The 15631-nt window shown below is 39.9% G+C and overlaps 1 protein-coding gene across 3 annotated transcripts in view; it reads right to left on the reverse strand.

Annotated features, from left to right (window-relative positions):
* The window catches only part of grid2 (glutamate receptor, ionotropic, delta 2), a 434177-nt gene that overhangs the window by 269015 nt on the left and 149531 nt on the right, over nucleotides 1-15631 (reverse strand). The gene's annotated exons all lie outside the window — the stretch shown is intronic.

A 15631-nucleotide genomic window follows, 5' to 3' on the forward strand; every position in this document is an offset into this window, starting at 1 on the left:
GACATCTCTTTGACACTCATCTTAAGACATTGTTGTTCTACTGAGAAAATATGTTTATTCCTAATAGCAGTGTCCGTGGCCACTCAAGGTTTCTCTTCATCAGTGACAGCTAAAAGGGGAATGAAATTGTACTTCATACTACTCAGCATCAGGGAATAGATACAATTAGATTTTTTCCCTCTGCAAAACTACACCATGATTTATTGGTTTGCTCCATCATTTGTTGTTTTTTTCCATTTGGTTTTTTTTCTCATTGGCTTGATTTCATGAAAGCCTGCTTAAAGCCATCTTAAACTGCATTACCAAGAGCGCAGTGTCCTTAGTTCACTTTAAAATTAATGGAATTCTTTTTTTTTACTGAATCATTTATATTAAACTATGCTATCTTGTGTTGTATTATGTTGCAGAGGCTTTGGTTTTTGTTCCCATTTCCCTAAATCCATACTTAGTGTATCTTAGCACACAGCAAACTCAAACAGAAAACAGTCATGGAGTGGCCAGTTTCTTATGGAGCTTATAAGTTGCGCACTGGGAATTTTTTGATTGGCTGCCACGCGAGCAGTGTAGAACAAAAGGACTTGGACACAGATGCAACCCACTGATTGTTCAAGACTATTTCTGTGTCGGAATTCAGGGGCCACCTCTTTCGGAGACTACATTTTAAGACCGTTGCTAGGCGACAGCTTCAGGGATGGAACTCGTTGGTGATGGCAAATAGGAAATCAGGCTTAGACCAGACAGTATTGGATTCATCCAAGACCTTCAAATGAGGCGGCCCCTGAATTGGGACAAATTTTAGGTTCACATTGGGATTTTAACATCACAAATGCTGTAACAAGTAGTGTCATTATGATGTGACTACTATTACTATGGGGCTACATGTGAGGTCTTGAAGCTTATATACTAAGTGAGTAACAAAGTCAATGACATTTAAAAAAAAATAGGTTACTTCAATAGGATCTGTCACTCATTGTGCTTTTAATGAAAACGTGAAATTAGAAAGCACTACAGCTCCAAGTTATTTTAAGCCTTTTCTTTTTAAACAAATATCTTAACAGAAGTGATGAAGTGAAGGTTAGCTGGGTGTTAATTTTCTTTTGAATTTAAATTAAATCGGTCCTTGTTAAACAAGAGAAGGATGAAAGGGCTCTGTTTGTCCGCATGTGGGAGAGGTGCAGGTAATGGATTAATAGGCTTTAGTAATGTTGTACACAGTTTTGAGCAACTCTCTGTGCACAGTAATCATGACTGAAGTGGGACCACTAATGGCATACAGCGGAGCAGGGTGTAATGAGAGGGAGATATTGCACCTCCCAGCAGTATCGTGCCTACGGACTTATGCCGCTTCCCTCACAACTTCAGCGACCGCCACTGGCTCAGTACAGCTCTAAAGAGGAAGGTCATCTGTGACATGAGCCGTAGACGGATGAAGTGTGTGCCAATGTTTTTATGTGGCAATCTACCAATCGGAAAAGTTTGTCATTCCTGGATATACCCTGTCAAAATTATTGGCACCCCTGAATTTAAATTATATAATTCAATATAAAATCATGAATAAATGCAATTGGGGGCAGGGCGGTGGAGTGGTTTGGTGAAATCATCACCCTGAATATTTTCCTAGAATGACGGCTCATCCTTCGCTCCGTTAAACTTTCATACGCAAAATGTCTTGATACTACTTGAACAAGTTAGTGGGGCAAAAAAGTGAGAGAGAAAAATAAACACTATTAAATCAAAGTTCACCACCATCGAATATTTACTTTTGTGTTTGCTCAACTGGAGGCCCCTCGGCCCACTGGGCCTCACTCAACAACTAGACATTTTCTATGGTTTGGCCCAGGGTCATCTAATATTGACCCAAGCTTTGAATCACACCTTCTGTCCTTCCTTTTTTTCATGTGTGGTTCTTGTTCATTGCTTGTTCAGGGAGTAAATTGGTTACGTTCTATCTTGCCTACTTTGGGGATACACTGACGGATGAATACACATAGCAAGTGACAAAGTAAAATGGATTTTTGTTGATGTCATTGGGCTTTTGAATTCAGTCAAACACAGGACAATTCCATTTGAAATGTAGAAAAACCTACCCACATTGCATGTGTATATATCTGCAGGAAACTCTAAATTGTAAAGTGAAATGATAAAAAGCACGAGCAACTTCAGAAAGGGCCTCACTAATATTTTTTTTCTGATAAGTCCACCTCTACCCATAAACATGAGTAGAATATTTAATAACATTTTGGGGGTAGATTTGTTTTCTTTAAATGAAGAACATAATCAAATAATGTCTGCAGACATAAAGTAATTAAATATTCATTAATTATTGAATGAACATGCAATTGTCTGTTTTTTTGTTCATTTTTTTAATGGCTCGTTTAGGGCTCATGCAGTTCCCTACCACCTCTCCATGGTGGTAGGGAACTCTCAGTGTTGTGTGTTTCTGTTCTTGTGGTTTAGGTGCTGTGCAAAACGTGGTCACCCTGATACTTATATATATTTTGCCAGGAAATGACTGAACAACCCTGAGAACATCAATTCAGCTATTTATAGGAAGCTACAAAAATAAGAATGTTTTATATTCCCTGACAACAATCGATGATGCCTTGACCCATGCACTGCGAAAAGAGAGGGGGGCGAGGTATTTATACGTTGTGCTTACAGTCACAAGATCTACAACATATGGCTACTTCAACCAAGTCAGCCACTAATGTTCTGCGAAATCATCAATGTCAGATTAAAGCATGTCAAACACTGTATGACTGAAGCTGCTTGTTTAGTCTGGCTGGAATCATGTTGTTTGACTTGTGCCATTCCTGTCGATGCATAACTCCCTACAAACCTGTGTGCTGTAATACTCTCTTAAATAACTTGCAGGATTAAGAAATACATTCACTGGTGATGTTCAAGAGTAAAGTGATGTGTAAGGCTCTGGAGGTTGGTGGGTACAATAACATGCAAGTCCCTCCAGCGCTGTAGCCCTTTTTTTAGCATGACTACAACATTTTGAAAAACATTTTTAAGTTTATATCGAGTGTGAACGATCTGTCTATGTAAATGCATTTCGTAACCCTTGATCTTTTCTGCACTGTCCGCAAACATGGCCAATGCCAATTAAAATGTATCTTCCTCTCATTCACCACCGTCCCTCCGCCCGCCCACATGCCCTTTATCTCTTATTTCACAACAGCGTTTGAAGGAAAATTTAGGCATTCAATCTTCCTCTCTTTCTATCTCCCTCTGTGTGTGTGTGTGTGTGTGTGTGTATGCGCGCACATGCATGTGTATTAAATTATGGATGTTCAGGTTTCTGTAGGGCGTTAATGTTTTTAAAAGAGGTCTCGCCGTAAAGGCCAGGGGAGTGGCTTTTCCTTGCTGATTCATTTGGCTGGCTGTCTAACACAGCACAGACACACACTTGGAAATGCTCTTGTGCGTTCAAGTACACACAAGTTCAAGCACCAAACTGCTGATGCTCTTAAAGTAGCTGGCTCTGGGGAATAAGCAGTGACAGTAGCTGTGCTCAAGAGGAACTTGACATGCTGTGTGTGTGTGTGTGTGTGTGTGTGTGTGTGTGTGTGTGTGTGTGTGTGTTTCCCACATTGATGTCAACCTTTATCAAGTCAAAATATTTTTCTACTCCTTGGAGCAGAACCTAGACTAAATCAAATTATTCCATATCGAGCAGGCATTTGGCCTGCTGCCTCACTTGAGAAAGTCAAATAATGTTTTGTTTGTTTGTTTGTTCATTTGTTTGATTTTTAACCAATCCTCTTGCTAGGCACCTCTTTTTTTGCCATTTTAACATGTCTTGTAAGAATCAGTACAGAACATTTAATATTTACAAGTTGGTGTCATTTATGGGGTAGTTCAACCATGGACACAAGTACACAAACCAACTTACCTATATGCGTCTCATATGTACAATATGGAAACACATGGTAAGGCAATGGAGTCTGGGTTACTATCGGCTTCAGCAAATATATCTAATTTACCAAGCAAGCCTTCATTTTGAAAAACATCAAAACAAGCAACTACAAAAACAACAAACAGACCTTTGTTACTGCCTAATACTTCTGAAGAATAAAAATGCCTAAAGTTACAGGCAAAACTATTTCCAATGCTTTAGTATAATTGGAATAATTTGATGGATTATATCTGCCAAATTGAAGAATGGCACCTAACAAATCAGAAGAATATGCTAGAAGAAGCTTCCAAAGACACCAGGAGGATGCTGTCATACACAATTGTATAGAATGCAGTGCTACCTCGACCGAGCATCAATTACAGGTTTATACTTGATCAACATAACAATGTTATCAATGTAATTAAATTACAATATAATCATTTGTAATGATTTTGATTTAAATTCTAGGGGGAGGGGCACATCTTCCCTTTCCCCCTTTCATTTTATGAAATTTCGTAAGTGACAGGATTCTCAAGAGCCTTTCCTCCCCCCTTTAAAAATATGCCACTCACCCTTAAGTCCGATCCATTGAAAGAGACGCACTCGCCACACAGAGCCCTTTTTTATCACATAGCACTCCAACATAAACTTTCAAAATTAAGTATGCCCACTCAAAAATACACAGAAGCACACATAATTCTTTCTGTCGCAACCAGTCCGGGCCCATTTACAAGCAGACACACACTCACTCTGTCCTTATTCCTTTCAAAGCCCTTTTTTGAAAATGGCCACAGTTATTAAAGCAGGGAATCTGTGCATGGAAACTGACATTGAGAGGGGATGAGAGAGGGAGAAAAGCGTGTGTGTTTGTGTGTGTTTGTGTGTGTGTGTGTGTGTGTGTATGTAATACCATTCACTTGGGAATACAGAGATGTATCAGTGCAGAGGAGAGGTAAGTGCGCTGTTCATAGCCTGAGGGCATTTCTCTTGCAAGTGTGCTCGTTCGTGTGCGCACACACACACATCCACACACACACACCCCCCCCCCCCCTAAAGAACCAATTCCTAAATTGCTGATGCTCGTGATTTGCTCCTCTTGGTTCACTACCACTACCTCCTCCATCAATACAATTCTGTGTTTAACAGTGCAGCCTCGACATCCCTCCCCCTGTTAAAAGCAATTTTAACAGCTGGTAACTTAAGCCACCCGTCAAAGGTATTTACGGATACTCGAGTGCTATTGCAACTGCTTGCATTTTCTGTAAGAGTATCCCCCCTTCAATTTGCTTTTTTAGCAGAAAAGACGTGGACTCCATTATTTCCTGATCTACTCAATTGTGTTGCTCATGAAGTTGCTTTGAGATATATCAATTGTTGTAGTACTCCAAAAAACAGGTTGAAGAATGTCTGAACTGTCGGTTTCACTCTTCTTGGCTTTCTCCTTTTATGTGACTCCACCTCACGATGCACTTCAAAAAGTCAGGTGGAATGAACCGAGAGGAGAGGAAGAGAAGGACAGAGAGAGAGAAAGAATGAGTGGGGAAGGAGAGGGCATCACTCTGCCTGCTAATGTTGACCCATCTGTTGTTGTGGTGTTCAAAGTTATCACATTTAAAAGTAACAACCATATGAATTCAATTTTTTCTTCCTTTCTGCCCACATTTACATGTACCTTTAGATTTACTCATTTGCCTGAGACCATTATCAAAAGTTACATACAGCTAAAGGACAAGACTAAAACTTCAGTGTAGGAGACACTAAAGTAAGCATTATGCTAAATCCGTTCAATAGGATACAGTGTAGGAGATCAGGTATGAAATTACACTGAAGTAAGTGTTAGATAGGCATGCTAGGTTGTAGGAGGTGTTAGGACAGGAGGCTCTCTCTGAAGTCTTTAAGAGGTTCTACAAGATAGAGAGGGAAGCCCCTGCTTCGTTTGGTGGTCCATTTCACCAATAGGGAACCATATAGGACGAAGAGTCTGGACTGTGATTGCCTTGCGTGCATGCACGGCAATGCCAGACAACGCTCCTTAAAGGAACACAGTTGCTGCGAAGGAGCATAAGCCCGTATGACTGAGTTTGAGTAGATGGGTGCATACCCAGAGGTCGCTCTGTAGGCAAGAGTTAGTGGCATGAATTTGATTCTGGTGGCTATGTGTAGCCAGCGGAGGTTAACAAGCAGCAGAGTGACATGTGCCCTTTTATGCCGCTTGAATACCAGACACACCGCCACATTCTGGACCATCTGTAAGGGTTTCACCGTGCATGAAGTGAGGCCAGCCAGAGGGGCACAGCTGTTGTGAAATGTGAGCGATAACCATGGCTTGTACCAAGAGCTGGGTGGCATATTGAGTCAGGTAAGGCCTTATTTTTCCCATGTAGTATGGTGAAAAGCACTTATTATGAGACCTGTTGGAAAACCACACTGTCGAAGAATGGAATTAACGAAACTGGTCACATGTCCTCAACTTGAGCTGGGTTGAGTGAATGGTGTTATAACAGAGGTTTTTGAATCCAATCACAAGTGTTAACAAAGCCCTGGAAGAATTCATCATATATGTGATTTTTGGCACGATTGTGGGAGTTATGGCTTGGAAGATTATTATTGTTCAAACATGTCTCTCTCCACAAATACACAAACATGAGGTGCTTTGTAGTTTGCATGCATTAATACTCATTATGCTAATTAGTGGTCTGTGTGCATCTGGGTTAAATGGTGGATTAGTAAGAATTACATCTGTTCCTCACCAATATTGCGGTTGCCAGAAGAAATAAGATCAGTGTGCTACTGACAAAAAAAATAAAAAATAATAATAATAATCATTTTCATTGATTCACAATTATTGTTCTTTGGATGATGCACTCAAATCATTTCCTTTTGCCTTGTTCAGTTTCAACTAATTATGTCCTGTAGCCTTTGAATGGTTTGTTATTTGTTTGATTACCACAAGTAGGAGCAATGAGATACAATATTTGCTACTTGAGTGGAAGTGAGATAGCAAAAACAGCTTATCTTATGTTCTTATTTCCAAAATCCTCTATGCAGCTGCACTATGACAGACTGTGATGCAAAGGAAACAACCTAGTCTTACACTGTGTATCATCTTGGGTGTAGTTAGATTCTGAGTCTGGAAATATATACTGTTTATTTTTGTAAGCAGAAGAAAAGCTAAGACAGATTAATAGAGAACAGTGGTACAGAAGACAGTAACATGTCTGAATGGAGAAAAAGATGAATGACAAATATAGTATTGGTGAGAAAAGGGAAGCACAGAAAAAGAAGAAAAAAATGTCCAATTATAACCACAAATTGAAAAAGAAAAACAATTTGCATGTGCCCAGACACAAACACACAAACACACGCACGCAGGCACGGACTACACACAATTTTGCCAACCAGGACTTCAAAGCATTTACAATGGCCCAACTTTAAAGCTCAGCTGATGGCACAGGCGATAGGCGGGCATAGCAGTGCAGGGTAAGGATTTCTGTATGTCTCCAGTACGTGTGTGTGGTGTGACTGTGCCTGTGTGACAGAAAGGGTTTTCTGTGTGTTGCTGCCACAGCAAAAATCGGTCAAGCTGTTGGATTTACTAGATAAGCATTCTGGATGGTTGCTCATGGCTGTAGTCTTGACACACACACACACACACACACACACACACACACACACACACACACACACACACACACACACACACACACACACACACACACACACACACACACACACACACACACACACACACACTCCAGAGATGATGACAGATCTGGCTATGATACACATGTGATAAGGATTCCGGTGTTTCAGCACAACAGCAGAGGTTTTACTGTGTTTCGCCACTCATATCCAGATAAGAACCTATTGGATTTGTGTGTGTGCGCATGAGTGGGTGTGTGTGTGTGTGTGTGTGTGTGTGTGTGTGTGTGTGTTTCTCACTGGCATTTTGCTGGGACTATTTAATTATGTAATGCTGGGACTATTTAATGATTTAATGATTTAATGATTTTACAAGGATCTCCACTAGCTGATGCGGAACATCAGCTACCATAGCCCACTGCGAGATGGATTATGAAGTTTGTGAGTGCATGCAGAGATTCAATTCAAACTCTAAAGGCTGTTTTACAATCTGTGCTCCTCATTTTCTGTGTTATTTGTAAAAATAGAGGCTTGGTTCTTTGAAAATTACAATCACATTCATGTTTAGAAAAGATACGGCTAAGACGAATCCATGGCCAGCAGTGATCAAAACAATACATACAATACATTGTGGAATTACTCACTGGGAGCATCACGGTCTCAGTTGCTGTGCTTTGTTTTTGAGAAGAAATCTGAAACCTGAATAGTATGTCAGTGATGAGAGCAAGAACTGTTACATGTCAGGCTTCAACCAGATTGTATTAAATTAACACACCTGTAACCAGGGTTGTGTTTATTCATGAGAGATATGGAGCCCAAAGCAACCGCGGTTCTCAGCCTGGATGTAGAAACTATTTTTAAATTTGGTTAAAAACTTTGTTTAAGCCAAAAAAAAGTTGTATAATCAAAAATGGGGCTAAATAACCAAATGGCAAAGTTTACCAACCAGAAACACATGCAATGACATACTCTTGTTCAATTTAGCAGAAGTAATTTGAGTAAATTCCTGAAAAACCAGAGGGGGAAGTTGAAGCGCAGGAGTCATTGTTAATTACAGCAGTAATCAATGATGGCGGTTCACCTATAAGGAGACCCAATGAGGTCATAACTCGTGAAACCTGTAAATATTTCACCAAAGTGAAATACCATTTCAATTAGTCCAAAATCTAGTGCATCCACCCAGAGGGAATACAGCAGAAAACTTTCAGCGCAGCTCCGTCTGATGATACAAGCACTCAGCTGAGAATGTCTCCCCCTGTCAAAATCAACAGAAGACACAGACACATGCATGCACTCACACAAAGACACACACACACACGCAACTTTCAAGCCTATTTCCCAGATGAGAAACATGCAGCGTTTTGGCAGCTGCTTCATTCCTGTAATCAGACTTCCTAATGGGTCACTTGACTAACTGCCTCACTTTATTATCTGAGACAGGAAGAGCCACTAAAGCACAAAAAGAATCAAGAGGGACTTTTAACCCAGCTTTGATGACATTAAGTCTCTGACATCAGGCCTGAATTTAAAGTTCAAGCATAGAAGCATGAATATGACAAACACGGCTTGATATTTTAAATAGTTCACCAAATACTTGTAGATACTAAAGTAAAATAAAATAAAAATATTCGTAATTGACCTTGTGGTGAGATTGTTTTGTCAGCTTGCAATGGCAAGCATTAACCAATTAAAAGTCTTTAAAGCAATCAGAAGAATGAAGATTTGACTATCTATAATTCCATGAAAACTGCGCTAATCATTTGCTGAGGAAGAATCGACCTCGTGGCAAAGTTGCTTTAACAAAATCCTTTGTTTCCTCAAATACAGATGAGACTTAAGGCTAGAATTGATGGTTTTGTAGATTCATATGTTGACTTTTATAAAAATGTGTAACAAATGTGTGTATACTGTATAGTGTATTATCGAGAGCTGTCCAGCTGGACGGACGGACGGACGGACGCACGCACGCACGCACACGCACACGCACACACACACACACACTTTACCCACACATATTAGCTGTTTCTGAATTTAAAAGAAATTAGTTTAATTCAACCTTGAAATGACCCATTTGCATAACATTTTTTTTTTATGTTGTCAGATTCATTTAATCCTCAGTTTTACTAAACGCATCAATTCAGTGTTTCATTCCATGTAGTTTGTCACAATTAAAAGGGAAACCGCTGGAAATGTATTAATGGGATGTTTGATTAATTGAGTGGCTACATACTACATCTGAATTGTCAAAAGGCGAACTGAAGGCTGAAATCCCTCACTATCAATAACCCGTGACAAATTTTCTCTTACTACACCAGTATCAAAGTGGAAATCTATAAAGAGGAAGATAAAAAAAACAAAGTAGAATAGCAATTTCCTCTAGGACTGTGAGATAATACGAGTTGTTGGCAAGAAAAGATAATCCACTATCTTAAAAAAGGATTTAGATTTTCTGCCTGGCATTCCCCATATCTTATTCCTCTGAAGAAATACACCTACTGATGTTAGATTTGAAAAAGAAAAAGAAAAAAAACCGACTGATGTATGTCTGGTTATACAGTAGGTAAGCATGTATAAATTGTACACAATGTCTTATCTCAAGCCATGCTTCAAAATATACATGCATATGTGTGGGAGTGCAACCGTGCCACAAGTGACGGTTGTGTGTGGACCGTGATGGATTCTGCTGCTTCCTATGAGTGTGTTTATGTGTTTGTGTGTATACATATATAAACGTGTGTGTGTGTGTGTGTGTTTTCCAATACACTCACTGACCTCTTGACATCCCCCCCTCCTCCCCATCTCTGTTCCTCCACCTCATTTCTGTCGTTGACCCTCTGGTCTCATTTGTTACTCATTCTCCGAGTCTCCCTCCACCCACACTTAGTTTCCTCCATCACTCTCATTTCTTAACCACCATGACATGACAATAACCCCCCCCCCCCCCTCCCCAATATGATTAATGAGCTGAATAACCTAAATCCACACACTTCGTGGGCTAACTGACTGAAGGGCAGGCTTACTTATCTACTTAATGGTGATACAAATGTCACTAAAAGTCAAAGTAAGTGTCACTGACTTCTGGGTCTCATTGTCTACCCCGTACCTTAACACACTAACTAATGGGCTGAGTAACTGGCTGACTGTGGCAAGTACAATCCAAGACATATCCACAAGTGTAAAATGTGTGCACGATGATGTACAATGAGAGGTTTCAGTCTATGATATGGCTTAATGAGGTGTATGTGTGTGCATGTGTGAATTGTGTGTATACTCTGTATTTTTCAGTTGGCATCTGGAGAGAGATGTCAAAATGTAGATTTAATAGTTCCTCTGGCTCTTTTCCAAAACATTCTGCAGCTATTTCCGACTCTAGCTGTGGGCATGAGCACTGTGCGACCATTTAGCTTCAGCTTCAGCCTCTTTTCAGATGCACAAACACTCACTGACAAAGCTGGATTTGTTGCCCATTTGTTAGCTCAAATGTATAAATGTATTTCATCAAAGAAAAAATATTTTTTTGCCACAACACTATTAAAAACAGTCCAATGTGTGCTTACAGAAGAAGAAATAAAGAGATGGTATTTTTAGATAAATTGACTGTCCAATAGTTGCTGACACAAAACTGAATTAACATAGTGTGTATGCAAAAATAACAAAATGTGCCATTTACAAATACCATTTTTTTTTGGGATGCCAGACTGAAAAGGAAACCAACCTGAAAATATTGTGTAAAAAATGTAATGTCACTGCAAAATAGATTACTTGAGGGCAACTGCCCTTTCAAGGGAGTACAGCGTCACAAAACACTCCGGTTGTGTAGAGCAGAAGTGACATGCTACACTTCCCCACGTTATGTTTCCATTTTAACTGAGTCATGTTTGATTTTGCCTACGCCATGTTTCGTACGTGCTTGTTCCTGTCTTGCGTTACGACTCGTGGTCTGAATTTCCCTGCGTCGTCTCTTGTTCATCTGAACAAGCAGCTGTGCACCTTGTCTCATTATGTTTCGCAATTTGTAAATCTGCCAGTAGCTAATCTACTGTAATAAGAACTCCCTCTTGCCAGTGATAGTTCTGCATTAGCATGATGAGGACATCATCTAAAAAGGCAATGTTTTTTTTGTGTGTGTGCGTGTGTTTATCTACTTCATGCCCTATTATTTGGTGCAGTAGCGAACTAATTTCTCCACAGGGAACAATGCAGTTAATTTTATCTCAAATCTCTCTACTAAAGCTACAGAAAACAAAGTTTTTTAGAGACAGAAATAGAACAACCATGAGTCCGACAACGTATACCAGCTTACCATAAATATTTTATGACATTCAGTGTTGAGTGGGAAAAGACTGAATAAAGACAAAGCTGGAGAGAGAGACAGAGAGAAACAACATTTCACACAGAGTAGGCTGATGCCAGGAGGCGGAATCCATCCATCCATTCTCTAAAACCACTTTTCCTGTTCAGAGTAGCAGAATCCAAGTTCTACAGATCGTTCATTGGTCAGGACTTGAACCTGGTTCAGCTGCTTGGGAGGCCGCAATTATACAGCAACTATACCAGTTATATAGACAGACGTGTACATGCACTCATACACACACCAATGCACACTTGTGTTTCACTTACCTTTGTTGGAGGAATGACATCAACGTAGAACGATGACATGCAAGAAAGAATGAGAAGGGAGATTCATTTATACTGTATTATCATGCAGCTCAATTTTTCATCGACAATAACAGATAATGATGCAATTCTTCTTTTCTTTGTGAGTCAATGGGGCACATACAAAACACTGTCGCAAGGAACAAACACAGCCTTGGTGGTGATGCAAACCTACATGAATGCGCACCACCTCAAACACCACAACACATTGCATAATGCACAGAACTGCATAACTTGCATTCATATATGCCCACAAAAACCACACAGGCGTCGGGGCATTTGAGAGATTGGTTTCATTTGAGCCATTGATTTCTTCCTGCAGCCAGTAGTCAGTCAGTCAGTCCAAGGGAGAGAATCAACAGAATAATTGTTAATTTCCTGTTCCGCTCTATAGTTCACAGATAAAGAGGAAATTCTGCAAACAGAAAGGCAAAACCAACACAGACATACACAGACAGACAAAAGGGTAATTGTTAATTTCCTGCTGTGGTCGTGACAGACATTGTGGTACGCAATTATGTTTTGTTCTTGTTTTATTTTTGCTCATTTTAACTCGAAAGGGAAATTTGCTATTGCAATCTTCTTGTGAAACTGGAATTTTGCTAAAACTAAGATTATGCATTATAAACTTAGTTTTGTGAGTACAAGTGAAGCCTTATTGATGCTCCAAGGCCCCACTCTTATACGGAGCAGATTTAGGTAACAGCTGGTGCATACTGTTGGTTGTCCTATTACACCCTCCCCTCCCTCTGTAATATCAATACTCTGGTCCATGTAAACAAATGGGGAATGTAACGTACAGAACTTGTTGAACATTTATACTTAAGGTTAATTGTTATTGCTGAAATCCATTTCCACTCATCACATGGCATACGCAGGAGGAGGGGTCCTCTCTCTCCCGTTCTCTCTCTATTTTCCTCAGACTTTCACTAATTTTGCTCAGTCTCCCTGCTTTTGAAACTGTCTGACTTTCTCTGGACATAGAGACGGGATTTGCTGATAATGATATATGTGTTTAATGCTATGCCCTCTGAGGAAGGATGGGATTCAATTCATTCTCCCTGGTGTCCAAAACATCTTTATTTCTTGTACTTTAAATGCTGGATGCTGGATAAAGCTCAAACCCACTGAGTCTCTCTGCCTCCCTTTATCTAAGGGGGGGCATGAATGTCTCACTGCAAATGTCTTTGTGCTGTTTTTCCATTCCTTCTCTCAATGTAACAGACGCTATTATGCCTGAAAATATGCACAGAGGAAGACCCAACAATTCTACCGAGTTGTGTTGTCTGTTTGGTGGATCTGAGGCAGCCGCGGTGTCTCCTTCAATGTGTAATGTTGTGGAGTGGTCATTAAGCACACGGATAAGAGCGACGCCTGTCCCATTTCCTGGTTGTAGCTCTATGTCTAATTGCAAGGACTTGTCAGTGTCTCTGCCAAATTCTAAGAGTAGAGGGGACAACCAGATGCTTGTGTGTGTGTGTGTATGTGTGTGTGTGTGTGTGTGTGTTTGCAGAAGCTGTCAGTAAGAATTGCTTGCTGTGATTATGTCAGGACAATATGTTGTGTATATGTTGTGAGGCTAACTTACGGTAAGTGTAACAAAGCTGTACCAAACTTAACAGATCTGCATATATATATTAGCACTTTGAGATTGCTTTTAGCAATGAAAAGTGCTCTATAAAGGAATTTTTGTATTATTATTATTGTTATTATTATTATTATATTTAGATAAAAGAAAAGGCATGTGTTGGTCAAGAAATGTTACTTTACTTTTTATTCTTATTACTTTCATTATCAAAACACACGATAGACCGTTTTAATGTGTTTTTTAGGGTGGTGGGGGTTGTATCATTGAAAAGGTTAGAGACGGATGAAAAGAGATTCTGAAACAGAAGCTTTTTGAGTGAGTTGCAAAAGAGAGAGAGAGAGAGAGAGAGAAAGAGAGAGAAGAAAGAAACATATATAACATATACCTCAGTGCATTGCAGTCGGGTGGCCATTTGTTTTCAGTCTTGCCTCTGGGGAAATCTGCAGTTGGGGATGCAGTCTGGAGTTTAAGCTAATAAAGCTGAGCCTGCATCTTTCACTAAAGAACCCTTTTTATGTTTTGAACTACTGTGTGTGTGTGTGGGTGTGTGTGTGTGAGTGTGTGAGTGTGCATGCGTGCAGGCTAGTAAACAGTATGCATACGTGAGGGTGTGTGTATGTATACAATATTTTGCAAATACCAATGTTCGTGGTTGTGAGTAAACATCAAACCAAGGTTGTAAAGTCCTGACGTGCCCCTATAAACCTAAATATAAAAGACCACACGTGACTTAAACGGTGGACCCCATGTATAAATCATGCTCCAGTTCTCAAGGGCAAAGGAGTTCAACAAGGACAGCTCTCAGGTTGCAATAGATGTTACAAATTCTCCTTCTTAACCTATAATATAAATAGCATATGCTCTTGCATGCTCACACATCTCTCACACACACAAGTTTGCCACCACAAAGTGTTGCTTTCTCTGATCTCCACATCTTAATAGTCAAATGCATGCACTTAAAATCTGCCACACTGGGATTGCCTTGAGATGATGAAAACACATGAAATTGTTTTTTCTTGGAACTAATGGTTCTGCAGAGTTCCTCGTCAGAACCAATGGGCCCATAAGGTTTGGATGAGCCGTTTGAAAACACAATTAATGAGCCTTTTAGCAACTTTAAGGAAAGCTCCAGATTAACTATCCATCGACTGGATCCGAGTCAGTTGCCTTTTTTTCATTTTTTGTGCAGTTCAGAGCCTGCACAGACAAGGAGACACACACTCACAAAATAATACAAAGAGGCAGAGCAATAGTTTTAAGTATTTCCCAAAGCTAGTCTGTCTTACCATCACTTACACTATCAATAGCGCCTCCTTAAATGGAATAGCATAAGCATTGACTGCCACTTCGACCCACTATAAGCCTCCCTGAAAATGTATTCAAAGTGGAGGCACTTGAGGATTTAGGGAAGCCTGTAATATATAGCATTACTATTGGAATTCCATGAGAAGTGCTGCCAACAATGGGTCTAACATGCACTGTCGATAAAACATTAACAATGACCTAGAGGAAAACAATGGGTAAAGACACGATTATCCCCATAGGTTATCTGATAAAGTACTTCAAGGGTGCTGCCTGTGGCAGTGTTCAACACTAACAAGACTAAAGTGGAAATTCCACAGCTTTATTTTACTAACTATAATATTTTTAGTAAGTAAAATCTGCTGGGAAGAACTCAACAGTTACCCTTAATTGTTTTTTTGAGAAATCGTGACATTTTTAGTCATTTGGTTTGACAAAGTTGGATCACTCATGTTGATCACGACATCCTAAGCCACACACAAGAAACCAGAGATGTGGGATTTCTAACTCCAGCGGCCATGATACTTCCAAGGGCGTCT

Source organism: Scophthalmus maximus, chromosome 19 (genome assembly GCF_022379125.1).
Source record: "Scophthalmus maximus strain ysfricsl-2021 chromosome 19, ASM2237912v1, whole genome shotgun sequence".
NCBI classification, from domain to species: Eukaryota; Metazoa; Chordata; class Actinopteri; order Pleuronectiformes; family Scophthalmidae; genus Scophthalmus; species Scophthalmus maximus.